Source organism: Vanessa tameamea, chromosome 9 (assembly GCF_037043105.1).
Source record: "Vanessa tameamea isolate UH-Manoa-2023 chromosome 9, ilVanTame1 primary haplotype, whole genome shotgun sequence".
Classification (NCBI taxonomy): domain Eukaryota; kingdom Metazoa; phylum Arthropoda; class Insecta; order Lepidoptera; family Nymphalidae; genus Vanessa; species Vanessa tameamea.
In genome coordinates, this window is record NC_087317.1 from 46,942 (window position 1) to 74,612 (window position 27,671).

A 27,671-nucleotide genomic window follows, 5' to 3' on the forward strand; every position below is an offset into this window, starting at 1 on the left:
CAGGCAGAACGACTATTCGATATAATAATGTCGAAAAATATTAATACTTATTTGCTGCAATGCCCGTTCGAAGTATAATATTACAATATTAAAACACTACAACGCAGAAGAGTCATTGTTAGTTAAATACGCTCCCCAGTAACAGTAGATATTTTAGCGTAGTTTTAATAAAATAACAAATATTAACACGACTCAGAAGTCAAAGTCACCTTAGCTAATGCCCGACTCGACTCCCGCGCAACCCATTGCAGCTGCTTGGTGACGGTACGAGTAACAGTACTAGGAGCCTGGTGAACTATTTTTGTATGAATCATTTTTTTAAGCCGCGCTAATATTTTCTCAAAGTGAAAAACTCAGGGGGATTATTGTTGTCTAATTTTTTTTAATTAAATTTAATTATTTATTAACTTTAAATCTCAATTAAATTATAGGATCCTAGGAGATTTAGTTTCTTGTCTCTTTTTTTTACATTGAATGTAGTAAAGTTTTTGGAAACAAATGCACATTACAACTTTTATTTAATCAATAATGTTATATAGGTGCAAATATTGACAATAATAATTGTTATTTCAAAGAATTTTATTCCAAATATTATGTGATTATATTGTTTATACCTCAGATCCTGAACAGCATGTTTTTTTATTCCGTCACAATACATTATTATTAAATTAAACCTAACATTATATTATGTTTTAGTTAAATCTAAGACATTATTTAAATATTTTATTCTAATATTTGTTTTCATTCTAAATACGAAAGTCCGAAGAAAATTCGTTGATTGAACGCGCATGAGCGGAGCGCCCGGTGATGCCCATTCACCGCGTCTCCCTTCAGTTTGCCTGAAAAACTGTGAACGCACGCACGACCTCGCTCTCCCGCCATTCGAACTAAACTCGAATTCATTTAAATTTATTTCGTTATCTGTGCCCGGCTTTGAGTGAAGTGAGAAGAGGTCATATAATATTTTGAGTGAAATAAATACAGTTGAGTGTTTTTTTATCGACTTCTACAATAGTTCTTAATAACCGGTAAGTGTTATTGTATATCCTCACACTATCGGTACATTTTATAATTATCTTAAGTGTTTTGTTTGGTTTTAATTAAAATGCGAGACGTATAATACACAATTGACTTGCAAACGAACTTAAAAGTTAAATTAAACCATATGTATATCGTGGTTTAGGGTGCGATGTGCGTGCAGCGGGTGTTCAGTAATAAAAATCTACGCTACAGTTTTAGATTGTGAACGTCGCTAGTAAAGTATTAATTACTATCTCTGAAGATGATAACACATCGAAGTTAGTGTATAATTGAGCGGACAGATTTTTGGTTTTATGCCAAGATTAGCACATTTCATACGTTACTAATCCTGTTATAAAGGTTTTTATAACTGTAGTTATCAGTATATCTGCCTCCTTATTATAATAAAATACATTTACAAATACCCTTTTAAAAATAGCGTAAAACTCAATATCGCATGTGTGATTCTTTTCGAGTCGTGCAATACTTACAATATGTTAGTAAGTTTTTTTGCGACTTGAAAAGTTGTCGGCGATACGTCAAGAGAAAGATTCAGAAGAAATCCATCTTCATGAGCGCCTCAACGGTCCGCGCTGACGCAACGGGATGAGTCGCCTGACACTTTTTCACACTAAGCAGGTGTCGTGCATCCATCATCATCAGCCGAAAGCGCGAGCGACTTTCATCCATTCCGAGCATCACAATGCGGAGGATTATATTATCATTCGATCGTTTTCAAAAATTAACTCTTTGTTAAACCTCTAGATATAATGTTCTGAAAGTTAAAGGTTCTGATGTCATCACAGTTCTGATACACGAGGTGGTAGCGGCCATATTGATGAGCTACAAAATTTATTGTAAGAGCTGTGCTTGTACTTGGTCCGCAGGAACATTTCAACTGAAAATATTGATTGGCCTGTCATTTGGTGAATTAAAAGATGTTTCGGGATACAACCTCCACGGGGACATTTACTTGATCATAATGTTGTAAATATAAATCAAAATCAGAACAAAAACAATTTAACCGTGTTTGGTGAAACAAATTTCCATTTACACTTTCCAATCGGATCACGTGGCTGCAGGTATACATATCATTGCGATATAGTTTTGCTGACGAGGAAAGTAGATCGGATCGCTTGGTTTAACAGTAAGTGTATATTGTGTATTCATTTCTGTTGCTTAAAACTCTTTACACGACGTAAAAGTTAAAATTTTCGTTAAAAACTTGACTTACAAATAACACACTGTGTAATAGTGCCAAGCAATAAATAGATAATATTCAAATCTTATTATTTTTAAAAAGGTATACAGTTTGCAGGCACCACCATTAGGAACCATCATTATTACTAGCGCTGGTTTTCGGTGACCGCCGTAAAGGACACGCCTGCCCACAAGTCACAAGTAATTAAAACTGTAATATGCAATGACTCTTATTCCTTCTTATATTTTAACAAATAAATATATAAGATTATAACGTTTCTACATAATATTGAAGTTTTCGACGGCGGTGGGATTCCGGAGTAATCAAACGTTGTTAGCAAGGATATGTTGTGACGCTGTCGAGGCTGTCATTGTTGTTGCTTTAAAGTTATTATAATATACTCTCACCAACTAGAAGTGAACAAGAGAATAATAATTACAATTTGACAAAAATGACAAAGTTTTCTTTGACTCGGCACCTAAAGCACGCAAACTCCGCCCCAAAAAGTAAGCCCGTGCCTCTGTAACAAGCGATCGCGCGCTCTTCAGAGGCTTGGGCTTATTAACGCTTCAAGGTCTTATGCACGCATTGGCGATAAGAGTAACATATTGTCAATGATTCACGCATCGAAATATATTAAAAATTAATTACTTGCGGTAAGTGATAATAATGGAGGTGTAAAAAATAAAGTGGCCTCGCTGTTTCATTAGGCAGTTATTCTATAATATTAAACGGTAGCTAACGCGGGGCGTGCATTGCAATCGATGCCTGTTTATAATTATTTTGTTAACATTCACAGCAACAGCCACCAGCAACTCCACAAAGTGTCAACTCGATCGGTTGGCTGATGCGTGCACGCGTAACGCGCAATGCGCAAACGCGCGAAAATATGTAAACCTGATAATGAACTGGACCTGAAGCTTTTGCATGACCTTACATTTCACATTAACATACTTTAGGCTCAGTTTGTCCGGACATCGATACGGATTGCAATTGGACGGTCCCATGTCAATGGGGTAATTTGGTAACTCCTATTTTTAATACGATATTATTATATTTCACCGGTCTGGTCAAAACATTACAGTACTCACCGCGATACTTGGACCAGCGCGGTTGAGTTGATAAATCGGCCTGGGTAGGTTTCGGAGGTAGTAACGACTTCGAAAGAGTGAAGGTATTCAGTTTAGAGTTTGTGTTCTAAAATTCAAACCGGCCTAGCGTTGCTTTATCGGTGGCGTGAACGCGTGCGATTACATCTGACCTCCGGCGCCGCCATCACGCCGAGGGTAAATAAAACATGATTAGATTACATAATTTATATCTCCTGATCGCAACACAGAATTTAAACTTTCACATTTTAGCTTTGTATCCAATGAAAGCCAACAGAAACATATGAAATAAACTTTTCAGGAGATAGCGATTAACGCAAACCGTTTCTAATTACTGTTTATATGAAGTACATTGCGCAAAATGTACTTTAAATTTCATCTACTTAAGCACCAGAAATCGAGGATACGACAAGCGTTTACTTTGTGTTATCCTACACTTAGTGATAACAAAAAGGTGAGTATTAAAATTAGACATAAATAGACACAAGCCCGCATGAAAAAAACATTAAGGATTTATATGGAAATGTTTTTCTCTGGAAAAATTTAGCATCCCATGAATATATACGGTGAGTTACATCGGCGCTAATATTATTGTTTACTCCATGAATAAGAAATACCTCTGCTGAGCAGTGGCCAGTGGCGCTGTTCGTACAGTAACGATGCACCCGCAGTTTGTTAAATATTACGAGTGCCTCGGACAGGCTTGTTTGGCAGAATCTGTTTATTGAATCAAGTATCGATTATATCGACAAGAATTTTTAAGAAAAATTATAGCAAGAAGCAGCTACGAGGTACGTAGCTGCTTCTTGAGGTGTAGTGCGATGTCCCCATGCATTGCGGACGGACCTCCTCGCTGTGCACTCGGGAGTGATTCCCACATATCTTATTTAACTTCTTATCCCGTTATTATATCTGTAGCTAATCATCCGATCAAGTGCGAAGCGTGTTTGGCAATATTCTAAATTAAATTAAAGTTGTCGTTAATTTTTTCCCATTTTCTCTAGATTCAAATGGTTTCGGTGACTCGCGTAGAAAACTGACCGGGGGCGAGCCGGCGCGGACTATTCTGTACACACTTTAAAGATCTTCAAGTGTACCAAACGTCAATATTTCGTATATCTCTTACTTTGCCAACGAGATGAGATCATTGAAATAATAAGTTGTATCCCAAAAATGCAAAATATAATCGCTTTATAGCTGTTGTATTTGTTTGCTTCGCTCAACTTGCTAGTTTATCTATTTCATTTTATAAATAAGATTCGTCGTTGTACACTAATGACTAATGTTTGCAGAGATTTTTTCATATGATGAGGATTAAATAAAATATGAAGATCAGATTTGGATTCCTTTTTTTATCTAGAAGCAAATGAATACTAACGTATCGCAGTCACTCTAACGAATTTCTTTAAACTCAATTTCTTTAAACGCATGTGATTTCTATGCACATTATCAAATCTATTAAACACACTCATTTGTTTATACTTATTTGTTGTTTATACATACTTGTTACAAAAAATAAGCCCGTGAACATTCAAGTATTTGCTCGCGTTTCAACCGACGAGGTTCGGTAAAGTTTCCACTTGGCAATCTCTCAAAAAGAAAATTACAACAGTAGATGAAATTTAAAATTGACAAGATCGTTAACAATTAGCTTTTATACAAAAGTGAAGTATGTGCTTTATATCTTCCGCGTTACCGGAACGTAAGACTGCGACTTGGGCATCATTCAATACTAAACGCGCAAAGTTTGCTTTTTTATAAAATCATTGCTTCGTTTAGCCGTAATGTAATCTATGTTTATATTATCTAAACTAATATTATAAAACTGAAGAGTTTGTTTGTTTACTTCAACGCTCGGATTAGCGCTTAGTTCAAATAAACAAACAATCCGGTTCCTGGCCCTGCCAGTCTGATTTGATAAAATTCTCTGCGCCAAATAGCTCTTTTAATGAGAAAGGCTATAGAGTACATAACATCATCCTAGGCTTTTCACATGTCATACGACCAACGGGCGCACAGCGCTGCAGTGTTAGCGCGGTGCGGATACTCGTAGTATACAGCTCTATGGCTGTTTGTATGGTCGAAAGCTTTAATCGTATTGATTCGAGTAGCCATTGAGTCACCTAGCATTGTAACATCGACGCTCTTAGAAATATTGACCTCTTAACCAAACCTTACCCACAACGCCAATACGCGATGTGCCTTGGAAACTAAGATAGTTCGCGATAGAACAGGCGATGAGCGGGTAGTAGCTACCCAGACTGGCTGCAAAGACCGATTTGAATAAATGTTTTATCGTTAGATTTAATGACAGTGAATGACAACATCGCGAGGAAACCTACTTGTGTCGGATAAAATGTTACCGTACGTGTAAGAAATCTTATTAGAAGCGAGGTGGCATAAGCTCATCCTCGAGAGATACGTGTCATTTATGCTAAGCAGCCACCAGATTTAGGAAGACGATAGTCGGTGCGAGGACGTGTAGCAGAGCTTTGAAAAGTGAGACTTTTTTCACCAGAGATATGCGTGAACGTTAAGCGGCACGAGATGCGTAACGAATCTGTGTAACGGTGTGTAGCTAATCGGTGCGAGGACGCGTAGTGGGTACCCACAGCTATGCGTCACACGTCTGCCTCGTCTATTGATTGGGAGTCCATCTTATTATTATAGAATTACAACCATTTACTAGATGTGAAGTTTAAAATGAATTAAGAATAAAAATTTTCAATATAGATACAAGATAGATAATCTGAACGAGCCAGTTTCAAATAGCTATTACTCCGCTGGAGAGTCGCAGCGCATTGGAGTTCCTGTACTCGTAGGTGCATAGAATATCAAACTTCGATTTAAACCGGAAAAAAATATTAAATGTACTTCTTGTATTAAAAATATCAGTCAGCGAATCAGAAGATGGGTTTCAACAGTATATTTAAGAACATATTTGAAATATAAACAACTTTTATAATTTCGACATCTGCATTTGAAGCTTCTCACGAGATGGAGGGTAGAATGAGATAAGACATAAGACTTAAACTTATCATACAATCAGAGACTAGATAACGCCAAACGATCAAAATTGAAGGATCTCTTCCACGTCTTTCATTTTCATACAAAGCCTCTAAACCGTCGCGTTGACAAAAAAATAACCTTTGAATTTCTTTCGGCTGTCCCACTCAAGTTTGGAGTATATTCTTTCCGAACCCAGTGAAAAATTTTTAACGAGAAAGTAATACTTCAACGTTGAATTAGATTTTGTCTCTTAGGACTAATTGTGTGACGAAAATGTTTTAATCGAGTGTATATATAGCTGTTCTGTTAATGTTGTCTTTACCGACCGCAGATAGATGTTATTTCTGGAATAGTCTATCCCGAGGCTAACATAATGAGGGCTCTGCTTCGGCGCGCCCGGTATAATCGCGATGCCTATTCCATCCTGGCGACAGGTGTTGGTGATGGTGAGAGATTAACCAAAGGATCGTCTGTTGGATTTTCAGGCTCTTCTGAACAACAAATCTGATTAGACTCACGAACATTTTCGAAATGTTAGTTAAGTAGTAAAGTGACAACCTTTAATACTGCATATCCACACCACGATCATTCTAACTGTACGACAGGAATGTTATAATCTCAGAGTGCATAACTCTTCGAATACTCGGCGGTGAAGGAAAACTTTTTGAGCAAACCTGCATGTGAACGAAATTCTACCTCATGTGTATCCATCAATCCGCATTAAGGCAGTGTAGCGGAATAAGTTCAAATTTTCACCTTAAGAGGAGAGACGTCCTTTGGCTCCCCCTTCTTGCATTTACTCGCTACTAAATTTCGTATATAATATTGTCGATTAAAAAGAGTAAACTTCTGAGTTTGCCGGTTCAGCTAGTCAGTTCAGGTTAATTTGCACTTTGATTTAGCTTTTACATGAAATATTAAATGATGCTTCCCATAAATTTAGGGTATACTTCGGTTGAATAATCGAACACTTTGGGAAATTTTCATGTTAACGAATACATAATAAATTTACGCTAAGCCAAAGTTTATTGGAAAGGGGTCGCGTTGAATCCCTTTTGTTTAGTAAATACTTAATAATACATATTATAATTATGGTTGGCTGTATATAATGTTACCTTTGATCATTTTGAAATTTTAATTACAGATTTATGATGTAATTAACTAAATTATTTATATAAGCCTACGTGCATTGCATTTACTTTTGTTACATTTCGACTCGTTATAAATAGACGGACACACATCGAGTCTTCCTAAAGGTAACGAGGACCGCGTGAAATGGTAGCGCTACGAGCGGTAGCATTTCGCAGTTGTATCACAACCCGATTCCCGACGCGAGATATAAATGTTCTCTCCTCTCGCCAGCGGAGACAACGAGTCGTGGAATTAAGGCTTTTAAAATATTTATCACACAAATGTGTCTCGTTCAGTATGTGTATTTACTTTGAGTGTTAACTTATAACAAACAGCGTTTTCACGTCCACATTACAAAAATATTTAAGAATTTTGAACATCACATATTATTACCATATTATAATTTATCTTATATATTAATGGCGTTAGCTGATTTTTGTCCCAGTGATTATGGCTGTATAAAAAAAAACAGCTTCAAAACGTGCGGACAGACGTCGTCAATTATAAATGAAATTAAATCAAAATAAAACCTGTCATAAATTTCGACATTCGTATAAAATCTTTTAAATAAGTGAAGTTTCGCGGGAGACCCACTAGTATTTATTTATTTTGTAATCCCAACACGTTGTCAAAACTCACAGCCCGTCACAACCATATCGGATGTCTTGATCAGTGTTCTCTGTTGAGCTATGGAACTCAACTTATACTTGGTGGTAGGGCTTTGGGCCAGCCCGCTAGTACTATAATTGTGTTTCGGTTTGTTTGGTGAGTAAGCCAGTGTAACTACTGCAGGTATAGGGACGTGACATCTTAGTTCCTACTACTATACTGTTACTTAGGTATTTTTACTTTACTACTTGAACTATTAAAAAAATTAAAGCTAAAAACCTCAATTATCTAATGTTAGAAAGTAAAATATTTACAAATCATCAAAATATTAACATATTACTGTTTAATACAGTAACTTATATAATCTTCATGTAACCGATACTACGGTTTTTTATGAATAACATTAGATTCTTAACGACTTCTCAATTATCGTCCCAAAGAGGAAGACTCCGTTCCACAGCATTCGCTGTTAGAAAGTAAGACGATTTTTACAATTTTTTGACCCCCTCTCCTCCTTCAATGGAATAAATAAGAATAGACCGACCATACTACACTGTTTAATATTTATTACGAAAGCATCGAAAAAAATTATATACACTTGGTTGGTTTTGTAAATCGGCGTTCGACAAGGTCATGATTAAAACACGATAAATATATTAATTAACGCACTTCAATTAAAAAAGTACACTTTAATAATTCAACTATTTAACTGCGATATTAAATCAGCAACGCAATAAAGAGAATCGTTTACTTAAATAAATGACGTCGAGTTTACAAGCGGGGAGTTCCCGGTAGGCGCAGTGCGGTGCGGGTAGCGGCGCGTTGCCGTGGAAATAGTTTATCTGTGCGCGTGCGAGTGCAGCTCGGGACACGCGCGGTTCTTTGCGCTTTTCAAATCTTTATTTTATCGTATATTCGTGATCTTACGTAAGAAATATCACAAATACCCCCTTAATCGTCTTACGTAAAAAATGAATGACCCCTACTATTTTGTTAATTATTATCATAGTGGTGTGTCATATTACTTTAGAGTAACGCTACATATATTGAATCTGTTTTTGTATAAAAGAGTCAAAGTTATATTTACAACAATATTATGTCTATTCGCAGTAACATTGATCGCTTTGATAGAATCGGTAATTATCATTGTACAGATTCTACATTCCGAACCGGTGGTAGCTTTACTTTTGATATAGTTCTATAAAATGACGATTTAAAAGTACTTATAAAAGCCTAGTTGAATTAAGTATATTTAGATTTTTGACTTACTATCAAGTTACCCCAAACCTGGAGACATTTATTATTATTTTATTATTATTAATTGGTTATTTTTATATTTTGTTATATATATTATTTACATTTTTTATTTTTATAGTTGATATAATGTGTAATAATTACGTTGTGTCTAAATATTTTTTTTCTTATTATATTTATTTATTATTTTTATTTTAAAGATGTTTATGTAGAAAACGGGACACCCGGTAAACTTAATAGAAAAATAAATCTAAGCGCCACCTCCCATCCATAGCACTCGCCTGTAATGTAACGATCTAAGATTCGATTGGAGTATTCGCCTGCAGCCGAGTCAATTGCAATTGTTTTAATACTTACGCTCGGTCTTCGGTTCTGTAATGCAGTTCCTCTCTCTCACTTATGTAATGCTCGAAACTAAACTGTTAAAATACGAGCGAATGCTTCCGAGATGAGGGACCGTCCTAAGCGCGAACAAGTTGCATTACAGATTTGTGAAAAACTGCAGTTTGTAACTATTTCAATTGATCGATGAAAACAATAATACGACTTGTATGTAAAGTGAACTGCGGCATTTATACATTCAGTCGACCTCAGTGTATATAATACTTTGTCACAAGCACTCGGTCTTTTCTTAATTGATTGCCAACGCGTCGCGGACTAGTCGAGTCGCATTATCGAACTCTTGGGATAAATTATCCTGTAAACTATCCCAATGATCTATTTAACGAGTCATTTTGGTTTTTATAAACACCAAAATAAATAAATGCTTTCTCATACTTATAATATTGAACAAAACTAATCGAGATATTTACAGATACTCTCAGTATCTGTCAATACGGGAAGACCGTCAGTGTATTTCCATGACATGACATGCGTTACTTTCGACATGCGAATGTCTCAACTAATGTCATGGCGTGACTAGTTACGGCGTTAATTCCTTCTGCTTTGATAATATCCATACAAAAGGGATATTATCACGCAAGCTTCGTCAGCCAGGAGCTGCACTTATTTCCTTTTTGACTACAAAAGCTGAAAAATATGAAAAGCCTGTAAATGTCTGATAGCAGCTTTAGATGGGTTTGGTCTTATGCTGCCCCAAAGCAGATTGGATGATATGTATATTCGATCAAACATCTATTATGTACCAAATGTTATCCGACACATGCGGATCAACTGAGGAGCACACGAAAAGTCGGTGGCGCTTCAGCGCGCCCTCTGGGCACGGCCTGGTTACGGCTCTCCAGAAAAAATATTAATTAAAGTCATATGGAGATTGCTATGGTAGGATAATTATAATTAAGAGGGAAATGTTTCTATTTGTCGACTATTATGAATGGGAAGTTAATTGAATGTTGTCATCATTAGGTTCGTTTGTTCGAGGCTTCGTCTGCCGGAGGAACGTCGACAAGCGGGTTAATTGAACTCTCCGCTAAATTTCGTTCCTTGTCAATATGATTACGATGTCAATATGAGTACAATGGTCACAGAACTAGCTGCCTCTCCCAGTTTCGATCGGGTACAGTGAGGGTTCGTCAATCTAAATGTTGTATACAGTACAACTGTTAGATTGTAGAACGTTTTTCCGTCTAGGAAAGTTGAAATTCTCGACTTTTCTTTGCTATAATATGCAAGTATTATACATATAAACTTTCCTCTTGAATAGCTCTTTATTAAAAGATCTTTCGACAGACGGTGGGAAGAGATTTTGTTTTAGACTATGTAGACATGGTAAATCGTTGCCGTGGTTTTGAACAATTAATTACTGATGTCCACGTTTAATAGTATACAAGGTTTTAGTTATATGGGACAGAAAAATATCAGGTGCATACCAAAGAGCTGCGTGGTGCTTCTGTGCTGCTGCCAGGCCACTACTTGAATGAGATTGTACTTTTTGGGCTAACTGTAATTTATAACTAAGGTATCTACCGCTAGACCACTAGACCGATGATACTTCTCAATATTGATAATTTAAAATATTTTACGTACAGAGAGCATCCCTTTACACATTTATCCGGATAAACTTAATCAAATAGCTTCGGCGTAATGACGGTGGTTTAGCGCATCAGCATACAGATTCGGTTTCACTGAGAGAAAATGCACATTTTTCTTTCTTATATAAAGACGAGATTACTTCAAGTGACGCCGACAACAGCTGAGACTAGAAAAACGCATTAAATTTATTTTTACACTTAAGAATTAATTTCAGAGATTTACTTAAACCAAAAACCAAAAATTCAAACAATAATTAAGAATGAATGAAATTAAAAATAGAAATTAAAAATGTATTTTTAATTTTAAAAGTGTATTTTTTTAAAAATGTATTTTTAATTTTTGTTTTGAAGTACATTTTGTAATAAAATTATATTAAATCTGCTTTTGCTCAGCAGAAGGCCATTTAATGCGTGTTATTTTTAATAGCATTTTTACACATTATAGGAACAATTAATGATCAATAACATAATAACACACCCCATAAACTTTGAAAGACTGCGCCAGATGAGCAATAAATTTATTTAAATATTATCATGTAATTATTATACCACATTTTTAGGAGTAGGTACTTACGTACCTGATCAACTTACAAAGTTCACAGCTCGCAGCTCGCGGCAGGTAACATAGATAGCTCCAGATCCAAGTAATACCTATTTAATATTTATAGTACTAACTTAAACGACCAGAACAAAATAAAATCCAAGAAGAAGAAGAATTTCTTATTAAAATAACGACGCAAGAATAGCAAATTTATATATCTCACAATTAACGACAACTTGATTTGTGGTCACCTTAGCACAGTGTAAAGCGGACCTCCAGCCTTTTGCTCATCTGAAAGTCTAAAATAAATGTCAGAGTCAAATCACATATTCAATATCAGGCAATAGTAATAGTTATCAACTGGTAATTGAAAAGTGGAGGCTGGTAGAGGAGATAACAGACTCCTGTGCACGTGCGCATGTCATGTCTCGCGACTTCTCCGTATCAGAAATGACACGCACGTGCGCTGACCTGCAGTGGAGTCGCGGAGTGGAACCACTTGCAAATCCTTCTCTTTCACAATTAGGCGAGGTTTGCGAACAAATAGGACAATTTACGGGTTGTTGTCTTTAGTACTTTTGGCCAATTAACCTTTGAGGTTGGAGCGTTGACGAGTGAGATGACCTTTGAACTAATCAAAGTTAAAGTACCGAATTGAGTTGTTAAGGTAAACAGCTGACTTGGGTTTCAAAGGTCACTGTCAGAGGACCTGCAGGAGAGATTCACGAGGAGCGAAATCTTTTTTTTTTAATTTTAAGTAAGAAGGAAATATTTACTTTAAATTCCAGGGGTTTCCTTTTTACAAGCTCTAGCTTTATGGAGCAACTGAACTCAGAAGCAGATTGACTCAATCGATTGTAATGAAACAGTTCTGGTGACGGTACAATCTAGTACAGTAAATTGTTTTTGCTTCAGGACATGAGGCCGCGGAGTTTTACGAAAATGTCTAAAATGAAAGCGTACGAATAGTTTTTAACCCATTGCTACGAACCATACGGTAATAGAATTATTGTTACTTTTCAATAAAAATTGTTATTGGAGCTTTAAAATTTTGCTCCAGCATATTTTTTTTTTACTATTACTTCAAACTAGTATTCACCCACGGGTCGAAATTCTACAATAATCACAAATATACGAATTTGCATGATTTAGACACTTTGTCCCTATATTATTATTGAGTCTAAATTCAATAAAATAAAATAAAATTATTGGTGCTAAATTCCGAACCGGTGGTAGATTTTTGACAATCAATAAGCAAGTGTAAACACTTCTATATTGAATAAAGATTTTTGACTTTGACTTTGACTTTGAGTCAACCAAACAAAACAAGTATAGTAATTGGACAAACAAAGGCTTGTCTATTATTTTTGGAGAATAAAACTTTTGTCGCGGCCTCTTTATAATATAATATAGATATTCAAGAGGTATTTTCCCTTTTTATCACTCGAGTCAGTTCTTTTCATGATTGAAGTGTCTACATTATATTCCAGACTGGGCAATTTATTGCGTGTAAATCCCAGAGTTTTACGAGCACTTTAACTCGACTAACTTCTGCCTACTTTTAGAAGTTCACGATAAAGTAAAAGATTGAATATGTCTATGGGTGCCTGGGTTCAATAATGGCAACACTATGCGAATCTGTTATATTTAACTGGCTATCACTGATAATTGTGTGAATAGTTTTAAGTTATTTTAGGAGTTGACGTAAATTTAAATAGTTTTGTAACATTCTGGTCTAAGCGACGTTCGTATTTGTTGTCTTTTGACACGAAGCGAGAGACATTTGACCGTCAGATCATTAACCTTTGTCGTGGTCGTATACGACGTATCCGACAAAGATCAATCAATATAGAGTTGGCAATTTTATAAATATGTTGCTATGATTCTATTATAATAAAATATTGTTCATTTAGCCGCTTATGAGCGGAAAGTACACAACGAAGTAATTATAACAAAGGATTGCATGCATTATCTTGGGATGCGCGTCACGAGACCTCATTAATGAATGCGTCATGTGAAGCTTTCATCTAGATGTATTCTAATTTAATAATTTATCATACTTAAACGGGAAACATTAAGAAAGCGTAAGCCGGGGATGGTTCCGGCTGAGTGTTTCACGCATGTTTAAAGTACTTATGCATTGAACGCAATGTACCGAGCTGATAACGGTCAAATTTATTGAAACGAACCAAAAAACATACAATTTATATTAAAACAGTTCTGATTTAATTTTAATTTAATAAGCCCCGAAAAGTATCTAATAAAGAATAAATCATAATTTGATATTTAAACCATTCGTAAAATGGCAATATTGAAATGATTTACAAGTTAGATCAAACAAATCGTAACGAAAGTAATATTTTTATTTTCGATCGAACAAAAACTTTTCAAATTTTACTGAATTTTATAAATGTTGATAAAGTTTGCGCGAACAAAGTTTTGCAGGCGTGTTTATTAAAAATGTAAGTGAATGTTGTACATACATAATAGTGAAAAGTAGATCGGCCGCGGCGCGACGACGGAAATACTGTCACGCTGTTGTTGGGACGTTCACACGTGTTTTAAGACAACTACAATCTCTATAAGACGATGCAAGTGCCGCCATAACTTGTAATCTGACTTGTAGAATGACGATATAAAAGTGCTCGTAAAAGCTTACTTCAAGAAAGTGTATTTAAATTTATCGATTTCCTATATTAATGATAGTAAGGCTTTGTGTAGGCTCGGCTCGACAACCCGCTCTTTATTTGATCGTAACTACCTGCTTTAGGGTACGTGAGGGAGGGGATATAATATTTAAGACCCTCGGTTGACAATGTGTTAACGCTGTAATTAGCAATGATTACTTCTTGAAGAGCCAGTTTCTACAAGTAAGGTTATGCATCTGATCTCAAGTAACAACAGATTTACGAATCAGCTATTAAATTTATTTTTTGAAAGTCCATTGATGAAACAGTCTCTCTGCGGACTTGATGTTAATAAGCCGTATATTGTAAATATTCTATTGTGTTTGTTTTGCTTACGTATGTACAAAAATACACAGGTACGTATACGCATAACTTATAATCATCGCTTCGGCAACCAATAAAATACTTAAATAATACTGCAAGTATTATTTAACTGTATCAACTTTTATTTTATATTAATTTGGATCTGCTGATAGACTCTCGCGCCCATATCTGCCAGAATGTTCGAAAGCGGAAAGCGCGCTAGGACTGTTGCCGCCTCGTAAGATATCGTGCTATATCACAGCGCTATGCGGATGGCTACTCCCCGCGGCGAATCCGCGTCTTAGTTCTGAAGTGGTGGGGCCATTTATCTACGACACACTTTTTGATATCTAATTTTCCTTTGAAATGCATTATATGGTTTTTGAGATTTTTTACAGAAACCTGCAAACCAAATAAACTTAATCTACGTACAATTATTTACAGGCCGAATGGTATATAAATAGCCTGACTGAGATGTATTTTTGGTTTAACCTTTCAAAGGATCCTATTAGTAAGTATATACTATATCCGTACCAGCGGTTTACAAACATTTAAATTGAGGTTTACCTTTATCATTTCCATTGAAAAAAAAAACGCATTTGCCGGTAACGTGATTTGAATAACCAAGCGTAAAAACGGCCGGAGAGTAAGTTGCCGTTTTATATAACAAAGAATTGTAGCGCACAATCCAGTGGTGTTCAAACCGTTGAATTGCAGTTCGTATTCAACTTTTCCGCTAAATTATCGTTTGCTTAGCGATTTCTAAACCAAAATTTTTAAAAATTTTTAAAAATTTTTACTTAATCCCTGGACTTGGTAAGTATCTAAGTAAACCGATTTCCAGACAGGAATATAAATTGAATTGTTCTTCATTTAAACTCTGTAATTAAAATGGTGAAAAAGCGTTACTACTAAATATCTTGGCGGTTCTTCTTGGCAAAATCTAATGACATTACTTGTTGACGTCTTAGTGTTACATTTCATCGAATACTTTAAAGTGGTACTTCTAAATTGCTTTTATAAGCCTACTCGAATTAATTTGTTAGATTGTCCTGTTTGCTGCGCGGCCACGGATCAGTCATTAAAACGTCAACCAATATAGCAAACTGTATAGTTCAAATAGAATATGGCTGAAACCTCGGGGCACAGTGGTTTCAATGTAAAACTTGCGAAGGAAGGGGTTGAAATCTGTAAAGATAAGTCATGAATTCTTTCTAAAAAATATCTTTATTCGCAAGGTTATTTGTATTCAAAGGTTATGATGTAAATACTTGATTTATAATTTTTACTACTGAGTGGAATCGGCTCTAAGGCAAATTGAATGAAGAAGAGAAGAGATTATATCCAAGTTTATGTCATACGGTACTTAATAATTTGTGTGCTCGTCGGCCAAGAAAAACATCATGTATGTACATCCAGGAATCGTCCGATCTTCACCTTAAGAGAAGATGAGATCTATGCTCTGCAACTGAACATCGCCTCTCAAAACCAGAGATCACTCACAAAGTGTTCAAAATGTTCTGGAACATGATGAATATTATATCGTCCACCGCGGGTCGAGGATACAAGAATAAACGATTGGCACAACTCAGACGGCGTTCAATCTACATATTTATGAAATGTATAATATAATAGTTTCATTTCTGTGTTAAGATTTTTTGGTGGAAAGAAAGGTTTCTTTCCTTTCCTTCTTCAAATACTAATAAATGACTTTATGACGAATGGTCCAATTTGAATATTTCCTCCCTGCCCTTTTTAATTCATAATATTTCTTAGTTTAAATGAAGAATAGATTTTTCAAATAATACTCGACTTCAAATGATATTTATAGAGATAAGTTATTTTGACTTTTTGTTTTTTTATTTGAAACCTACATTGACATCTGCATCCCGACGTGTGTGGAAGGTCCCCGTGGCGGGCAGGGAGACGGGGCGTGTGTACAACTAGATAGGTGTCCTACACCTGCGATAAGATGTGTTACATGAAACGATCAGTCACTTATACACATGACGTTGACGCCTGATACGCGACACGTGGAGTCTATACATGTAGATGTGTAATACTGACGTTACAGATGGCGTGTTCGAGTGAGCTTTCGTACTTGTTATTTGTGTTAAAATTATTATTAGATAAAGTGTATTATTGTTATAAATAATACTTTGATTATATTAAACTTAAACATCGAAAAGCAATAGATAGTGACCTGTCATACCGATTCCGTCCCTGGACATTTGAGAGAAACCTAATAAAGTTTTATTTCAACGACTCGGGGTTTGAAAGTCGTTTGGGCCAAGAGTAGGTATAGGAGCACTAGTAGTAATTGTCTCCTTCTATCGTCGTTCCACACTCAGTCAAGTATTGAATCTACATCAACAATATCTTGCGATATAAATTATTAAGTTTAGTTTAATAATTATTAATGTATTTAAGTATTTAATTAGAGAGTCATAAACGTTTATATGCTTTAGATTAAAATAACACGTTTCTGAATGCCTCGCCCCAGTCTTTGAGTTCAGAACGTACTCTTGACACACTAAGCCGAGACCAGTAGTGTGCAAAGGGCTTTTAAAATCTTTTTGATATCTGACGACCGCGGATCGAGGATTTTAAATACCGCGCTTTAAATTCATTCATTATAATATAAAAAAAATATATTAATAGCGCTATGTACTTAATAATTTTAGTCGTGTTTTAAAATTATATCTTATGCGAAGTGTTTAATACTCTTACGAGGTCCTTATGAAGGACTTTATGAATACAGACTGGGTGGTACCTATTTGACAAATCACCAAACAGCAATTAAAATATTCCCTCTAGGCAAGTAAGTATAGAGTACAAACTCCAGTCTAATAAAACTACGCACAGAAGCGAATACGATTTGTAGGATATTGTCTATGCGGACAGAAATGGATTCACAGCGGATAGTCACTAACGATATGTCCAAGTTTGATATTTACGGACGCGGGAGCAAAGGCTGTACTTACTCGTACTTAATGAAACACAAACAACGTTAACTAAAACTGATCGCGATGAAATTCTGAACTTCTACAAGCTGAGTGGTTTTTGTTCCCCGAACTGAAATTGCTGGCGTTACTCGTTACGTAATATGTAGAATAGGGTGCTTTCAATTTCGAGTTGGCATCCATACGTTTGTGAAGGTTTGCTTCGTAACAATTGATGTTTACTTTTTAATTAAACTTTTACAGCAGGTCACACACGGCTTACCAAAAAGTTCTATAATCTCAGTTAAATTACAAATGAAGTAAATTGTTTAAAAATAAGAAGATGTAAGTATTAAATAGTTATCAACTCAAAATCTCATTGGAGTACGAGTCGGTGACGGAGAAGTAATGAATAAGTTACATAAATATTTGTCACGAAATCATTATTTCATAATAGCTTTTTATTAAATAGAGTTTTTTAGGCAGCCAGGCAACTGGCCTCCGTCGCCCATACGTTGCTATTGTAAGAAATATTAACCATCTCTTATATAGACAGGCCCCTCCAACTTTGGGAACAAAGATGTTATACCCCTCGTGTCTGTAGTTACACTGGTTCACACCGGAACACAACAGTACTAAGTACGTCTGTTTACCGGTAGAATTTGTAACGAGTAAAATATAAACTGCATCGTAAATATAATCAATGAGGAAACCTCGAACCTCGAATCCGACCAACTTTGTTTAAGACAGCTGAAAAACTTTTAGAAACGATTTAAACTTTATTCTTTTCTTTTGCCCGTTTTGTTTGCACAAAAGTACACTTAAAGTAATCCGGTTTCAGCAGGTATTTCCTTAAAGGACAAAGCCTTTGTACTAACAATGAAAGGCGCGGCTCGTTTGAATAACGTTGATGAACGTATAAAAGTTGGGCGCGATTCGTAACGATAAATCACACTCTTCTAACGTTTGGTTACTTATTTACCTTATAAGACTGCGTGAGATCATCTTTCTTTGCTCATAATATTTTAGCTCGTTAGGTAAATTTTATTGCAAAGTATATTTTTGTTCATGAGCTGAGTACAGGTGGCCACACTATTAGACTGTGACGTTGGTCTCCGGGTTTTCTTTGTAATATAATAAAGCAATGAAGTATTCAATATTCTATCTTTGTAAATAAAAAATAATATGGATATGTCTAACCTCTATGCGTTCCTAAGCTATTTATATTTGGTACTTGTTTTTGAGTATGCGCGAAACGGACATTGGCTAAAAAAAAAACCCTTTGTAGTTATTCTATCATCACGGAGCCGATAACCTAAGTTTCAGGTCGCTACCTATCAACATGTAATCTCGATGCAGTCATTAGAATGTAATAATATGATCAGTTTAGTTGTACAATCATTTTCAGCTTTTTTTTATTTATAATTCTATGATATGATGTTATTCACCTCTACGTGGTATAAAACAAAGTCACTTCCTGCCCTTTGTTCGCTTAGTTCTTTTAAATTACGAAACGGATTTTAATGCATTTTTCATCAATAAACAGAACGATTCAAGAGGTTTATATGAATATTACATGTATGTTATAGTAGAGAAGCGCCAAGAATTTTAACATTCCTAGCCGAAAAAAAAAAACATTTTATTTCTATTATGTTTTTTCTTAAGTATATAAGTTGTATCCACGTGGAACCGGAACTAGCTGGCGTGATTGACTGCGGCTGTTATTGGGATTTCGTTTTTGTTCTTTGAAACATGAATATTTACAAATTCTGGGATTCCTCTGGTTTCCGTTTCCTTAGTTCCGTGTGTTAATTGCCACAATATCAGAAATTACGACGAGGATATTGAACATGAAGAAAATACAATGAACGTTTCAATTTCTTTATTCCATCTTCAGCTAGCTGGCCTCAGCCTAAAGGTGAAATTAGTATTCCGTTGTTATCACAGCTCGCCGGTCCTGCGGAAATGTAACAACTTAAACTACGACGATTGAAAGCGTTTCGTTCATCAGGCACGAAATTGTGTTGCAATTGTAAACAAAGGCATTCTCTTCACATTAAAGCCTTGAAATCAACTAACATTTATATATTATAGCATTATTGTCAAATGTTCCAAAACCACTGACATTATTTTTTATGATGAGATGTTAGACATGTTAATGTCCTTCCCGTACGGCTCCCAACGTGAAATATTGCTATGAATAACAATAGTGTTGATATACTTCGTGCATATTTACATTAAGCCAACTTTATAAGAAAATAATCTTTTAAAATGAAACGAGATATAAAGAACAACAGAGCATTCGCTAGAATAATGGAATCCCTTTAGAATGCGAAGCGGTCTTAAGTTTTAATATTGCCACACTTCCTTTCGTTAAGGTTACAACGCGATGCAGACTCACCTTAGGTCCTATAGTGAAAAAACTTTGTGCCAGAAATCCGAATATTTTTTTTATATTTTATTTTAATCAATACATTATTTATCGTGTTATTATAAATATGTGTGTGCAGTTATTAAAATTTATGAGTAAATCGGATGTTGGAGTATTATTATTATTACATATATCTAGCTAGAGATTCGCACTGCAAAAGAACTAAAACAAATGGGCCACTATTTTTTTATATAAATATCAAAGTTGAATATTTAATTCGACCAGATTGCTGACAATATTGCCTTGTTGCCGTAGGAGCGCTTCTATTTGACTGAAGGTCATGTGTCTGTCAATAGTAGTAGTATTAATTTCCAAATGCATATTACTAGTTAGATAGTTTTATAATCAACCGCGTGGGTAGCGAATTGCACTGCGCATCTGACTAAGTAAGAAATGCCTATTATTTCTTATAGATCCTGTGCTTATTGCTAAAAATGTATAATTGCCCTCAGATGGTCCATTCGTTTGCCGTCATAAAATAATAAATAAGTAACCAGTTAATTTTAAAAACTGAAAGAATTCTAACGGAGAAAAATGTTGCGGGAATGTGTTGCTGTTGATTCCTCGAAGGGCTCCCGAAGGGCATCGTAAAATCTTGACGAGGCATCGCAGGTGCACGAAATTTGTACGTTTATTATCAGCCGTTAAGAACATGGCGGACACTTCTGTGAGACTATTTTAGTTCTTTTCATTGCGCAAGAATGTTTATAGAATTTAAGGATGGAATGGATAACTTGGTTGTTTTTGTTTTTATCTAATTAAATATAAAAGTCAATCGCGAAGGAAGTGCCACACTGTCCTACAAAACAGTAAGCAGCATTCCAAAAAAAGGATTGACAAATCTGAAGCATGTCTATCTACAATTAGTATAGATTGAAGTCACTTTCTGTTTCTGTCTGTACAACCGCTTTCGCCAGTACACACACAAGCATAATAACAATATGGTCACTAAAGAGACCTTTGTCCTACTATCTGTGTACATCAATAACAATTGATACAATGTTGTGTAATTACTGGTTAAGGTGAATCACAATAATAGTAAGCAGTGTTATACTTATTCCTTCAATATATATCTTTGCACTTAGTCGAAGATCATCTCAGTTTGTATTACATGTACCACAGTAGGTGGCGCAGCAACATCCGCCGACTGACAAGGCGTATGAAAGTCGTTAGCGAGTGCTCTCACACGATACGGGGATCCTTTCGCTTGTAAATTCTATCCACGGATTAATGATCGCTAAGAAATATCTTCTACTGATTCACAAATTTAATTGTTTATGATGTATTGTTTTCGTCTTCAAAGTTTGATACTTATGTAAAAAAAAGAGAATATTAAAACAAATATTTAGCACTATATATACATTATAGCCGATAAATATTAACTTAGTGAATAGACAAGGAAAACTGTGACGACAGTGGAAGAAATAACTTGATCTTAAGCAAAGATGTATTGTTAAAATCCGAGCAAGCATTAAGATTTCGTCTGTCTATTAATGTCGTATACAGCGGTAAAACACCCATGTGTAGAATTAAATTCTAACACATAAAACTCACATTTTAATTATCTAGTAGCCTGTGTACATTTATTTGAAAAAATATGTGAATATGTGATGGAAGTCGTGAAAAGGTAAGCGGGGGTCTTGCATTTCTTCTCAGTGAGTGCCACGAGTAGTTAGGAGTTTATTTGTCAAATAGCATAATATATAAGACATTTTGAGGTAAGCAAAAGTTTTATACGTAAAGGCTTCATGAGCCATTCAATAACACAATATTTTTCAATGTGAGTATTACAATTTTCTCGCAAATTCAATATATCGTTAAATTGTACTGAAGCTGAAGTTTGTTCGACTTGTTTCTGACAAATGCTCACAGTACTTATTTTCTTTGTTGTGGTAACGAATTTCGTTTCTATAACATTTCTGTAACTAGATATAAAACCAGCAGGAGACCTCCGTTTTGAAATACGTGTTTCTTTGCTTTGGTGTTTCATCATATTCTCAAATGCAAAAAAACAACCTGAAAATCTACAAAAAAATATCACGAACACTTTCGAAGGTTCACTCTAACAAAAATAGATTTAGGACAAATTCATTTCTGAGTTATGATCGACTATAATTTATGAAAAATGATAATAAAGAACTAGGTATATTATTGCAGCTTATTAGCAAAGTACCAAATACAACTAGCTTCCGGACTTTTGGCAGCGGATTCGACATCCATTCTAGATAAAACTTTGATTTCGAGTCATTAATAATAAAAAAAAATACGTGATTTTGGTGTTAAATTCAAGCAATGTTAATTTATTTAGCAATAAAGCAACATTAGGTAGCAATTGTGTCGGAGAGAATCGATTGGGCAGATGAGCTCCCCCGCCCGGCGCAGCGCTATGTTTTTTTCACATGACTTCACTTCGTTTTTCCTTTTTCGAATTTAATTTGCAGTGACATTTTGGAAATTTGATTTCTACCTTTATTGGAATCGTTCTTTGATTTAAATCTACTTGGTGATTTTAAATTATTTGCTAAAAATGGATTGCAAATATTGACATTAATGTAAGAATGGATAATTGGAGTCCACGATAAATACTGTTCATTCAATATAAGCCGACGCAGTGCTTACAAGAAGTGAATAACCGATGATTGTGGCTTAAAGTATTTATAACTCATATCGCCTCCTAGCTTACAATATTATAAATGTGAAAACGTCTAAGTTTGTTCGATAAATACTCGTCATACACATACATTAACCGATTTGGATTAAATTTGGGATAAAGATAGCTAGCAGCCTCATATGCCCTAACACTTGTTGTCGTGCGGTCGACTTCGGTCGCGGCTGCCGATCCCAAGGGAGACCAACCAACTACGCAGCGCATCGTATAGTGCACAAGGTGCACTCTCTATTCCGTCACTCTCATGGTCCGACGGCACGGCCAATCCAACACGACCAGAAAGCGTTCAGGCGTGATACCAGCAGCTTTTTTATCCAGAACCAGGGGATCCGTGACCTTATATGAAGCTGCTAGACCAACAGACAGACTGTTAAGCTATATAACACCTGCCTATCACCCTCGCAAGTAGACGAGGCTACGGGCGAATACTATTACTAAACAAGTTAAGTAATTTAAAGTAAAGGATTATTTAAATCACCCAATTTAAAACTAAGTATTGTGCATATTTATTACTGTTATAAATTCTTTTGAGTGTGTTCAGTGAGTCCGTTCCAATAGAAATATTAGAAAAAAGGCAAATTGAGATAAACAGCGGCGTCGCGCTGTAAAATAACTCAAGTAAATGTGCTGTATTTTTGCAGCTCACTCATCCTAATCATATTTTATTATACATAGGCTGCCGCGGTCGCGGGGAACCTTAAACTCGCTGCTCTCGTGCGATAATAACTTTAAAAATAAGACAAAGTCCAAGGGGATCTTTTGATTGCCTAATTTGCAGCATTGTTTTTCTTTCTCACCGCTGTTACGTTTATATAACTTTCCTGGATGTTTGATAAAAGTACTCCATATGTAAATGTACAGAACATCAGCGTTGCTCGTTTCCAGAAAGTATTTGTACTTTCAATTTGTTAGATATCATCATATATATCTTCATATTTCATTATATTAATTATTTTATTCAATTCATTCCATTACGTTTGTTTAAATCAGTTCCTTTTATACTATTATGAATTTTCCTTGTGATTGAATTTTGTGTATTTATGTGAACATGTGGGTGTGTGTATGTGTGTGTGCGTAATTTTTTTGATTGGATTTCATTGATTTAATTCGATAAAAGTTAAGAAGGAATGAATATTTTATTTTATATAAAAAATTGTCGTCTGTTGGAAAAGCACTACTCTGCTAGCCATCCATCACTGATATCGTCATAATATAAAAATGTCGTGGAACGTAAATGACTCCCGATTCTTTCAGCAGCGTCGAGGGAAATTTGATGTAAATTTTTCTTTTTATCACACTAGTTCCACTACACACCGAATATCCTTTTCTCCCACATTGAATACAATACAGCTTTCAAATACTTCCACAGTCTGAATTCTTAGTTTTAGCGATATAAAGATCCGTGCCAAGGGAAATGATCCAGTCACTTGTGCTCATCGCTTGACCTTATAATTAAAGAATGATTGATTTTAACTAAACGATATAGGTGTCAGCTTTATATTAGTATGAGTTCAGCATCACACGATGCAATGCCTTAAGTCCGGTCCATACCATAGGAGCGGGATTTTTGTGGTACATCCTTCATGTTAAAGACGGACCGTACGGACCTTATTCGGTTTGCTTGGTAAATCTCCGGACATTCACAGACAATACTTCGGTGAGCGTGGAATCAACGCAATACTACGTAATAGGATGTTCAGGCAGCAGACAGCAGACAGACAGTATAGAAGTTACAGGCACAGTCGCACTCGGCGTGTCACGTCGCGTCGTCGCAGCGCCCGGTGGGAATACAGCGGCAGCGGCATTACTCGCGCGTTGTGTTCTGTGACTATTCGTATTATAGTAGTCTGAGTAACAATAAGTCTAACAAACGTAACCACTGATTGGGAAGTCACCGGCCCCTAAGATACAGAATGTCCTAGTTTAGGACTACAGGGCCTCTTTGATTTATGTATCGTACTGTATAGCAATAAAAACATGATTATTATTATTATATTTTTTTCTTCCTCTTTTTTTCTCCCATTTAGAGGGGTAATAAACCAGACCCAAGTGTATCAGGCTTTGTAGAGTTAAGTATATGATGATGACAAGAATTAACGTGTGAGACGGCAAGTGTTGAGAATAACTGCTTTCTAAATAAGTGTGATGGTGGATGCGGGCATTAGCAGTGCGTTTAGGTTAGTCGAGAGGGTTTTTGGGACATCGTCCGTTGTAGATGTTGCAATGGACAAGATTTTTACGTTACCTACTTGCAATTGCCTTTTGATTTCGGTAGCCAATTCTACGTATTTTAAAATCTTTTGAGTGTGTTTTAAGGAGATTATGTGTGTTGCATACTGCTAGCTCTATAATAAATACTATATTTTTATTTTTATCAAATGACAGAACATAATATGTATTTATTTACGAAGATGTACATCGAAAAACTACCCAGCCAAGTTTTTTATTAATTAGGCCTTGAACAATAGAAACAAACTAGCTTTAAACCTACATCAGAATTACCCGAAAGCTTGTTTCAACACGCTTGAGATCATTCTGAGTCGAGCGGGTGGCCACGCCACGCCGCTGTCAGCCCTGCGTCGCATCACCGTTCCGTCTCATTCCCCGTCTGAGGCTTAAGAAGTAGATAAACGTTGTTAACCTCGTAAGCCTCTCAACCCGAAAATAATCACAGGTGACATCAGGGTTGCACTTCGTATTGCGCGTGAAACATCGTTACAAGTAGGGATGTTAGGGAGCTCCGTGACCGTAACCGAAACTATTGGATATCCGATATAAAAAAATATCCGTAACCGAATCCGAAATTAAAGTTTCGGATAAAATCGGATAGGGGCGGAGACTAATTGAGACACATTATGACAAGTTGTGTTGAACGGCCGGGCGCACCCGACACACAAGCCGCGCGCATTGTTTTCTTCTGTTGTCGCCTTATCATACTTGTAACTAACTTAGCAATTTTACATTCACAAATAGTTCGACAAATTGAAACAAAGGTGTTGTGTTACGTAATTGAAATTAAATTGGTACAAAATGCGTCCTAGCTGAAATATTAAGCGCAAGTGACGAAGAAGAGCAAAATATAGGTGGAGGTAATGATGATGATGATGATACAGTCCACAATAAATTAATTGTTAAAAAATCATTATTAAATGAATACAATAGAGAGAAAAGGTTGACACTCAGTGAAAATCTACTTTTATGGTGGAGAATGCATACCAAGTAGAACAGTTTAAGTACTTTAGTAAGACAGTACCTCGGTAGGATACACCGTTTAGGATGTACCGGTGATACCACTTCCCACCAAATGGTGACATAAAAATAAAACAATTTTATTACCTATTTGTATTTTACTTTTATAATTCCTTAAAAAATTAATATCCGTAACCGAAATTATCCGAAACTAACGGATAATCCGAAATAATTTCATATCCATTTCCGTATCCGTATCCAGTATAATAATACTTCCTATATCCGTAACCAATCCGTATCCGAAATTTAATATCCATAACATCCTTAGTTATAAAATATAATAAAGATATATATATTGAAAAAATATGCCGAAGGATCCCTTAGTATTCGGCTACTAAATATTCCGATTTGAATATTAAAAAAAAATCTTTTGTTAGCTTAATGAGATTGGTTATGAATACACTAATGTATTAAGAGAACATTCTGTATAAAATACCGATCCGTGATTGATCAATTTGCGTTACTAAGTTATATTATTAGATATGACTTGGTTAACGAGCATTTAAAGTGGATTCTATGCGACAATAAAAACTTTTTTGCAGTACGCAATGTTCAAAGTATACGTCCTTTACGCGCTTTTACTGATACGATAAGCCTTGCACTGCCTGCCGGTGAGCCCGGCGTTACCGACAGAGCCGCGATGCCACACTATGTTACCTACTTAATAACGATATACCTTAACGTACTCAAATCAAATCAAATCAAAAATCTTTATTCAATATAGAAGTGTTTACACTTGCTTATTGATTGTCAAAAATCTACCATACTAGTAACTACAGTACTAGTAACTACTTCATTATATTATTATATTTTCTTGTTATGTTTACAATTGTCGATAGTATGTCACAGGCAATTTTTTTTTTTTTTAACTAATTCCGCTTTATTACCAAAAAAGTTATGGTATGAAATTATTAAATTAAAATTACTTTACTAATGCACAAAAATTTGGAGGGGGGGACGCGTTGACGGTATCTGGTCATGAAAGGTACTAACTAAGTATAGCATCAACACACAATGGAATCTGTATCAACTATTGTTTCTTAGTAAGCACTATGTACAATTTTAATTAAGCATTTAAATAATTACGAATTAAGAAAATATATGATTTGGCGTGCCTTTTAAATTTCGAATTTAGTAAAAAGTAAATAAGCAGGATAGTGCAAACCCTGAACGCAACGTCCATAAATGAAATGCAACTGTTGTTTCAATGCAAGAATGAAAACTTTGCAAAGCGGCAATAAATGGTAGCAGAAGCAGCGGCAGCAGCAGAGCACTGGACAAGCAGCAATTCCTCCACAAAACAGTAAAAATTTCAACTCGGCAAAAATTCTTCAGTTGAGTTCGCCAAGCAATATTATAAAACTTCGGAATTTAATTTTCAAAGTATAAAAAAAAGCATTATTGTGAACAAAACAACTTATTACCTATCTTGCGTAAGCTCTAAGAAGGTCCTAAGAATGCCCTAGACGCAGGTACAAGCAAGAATAAGTTATCGAAATTGAATAATAACTCATAAGATTGAAGTT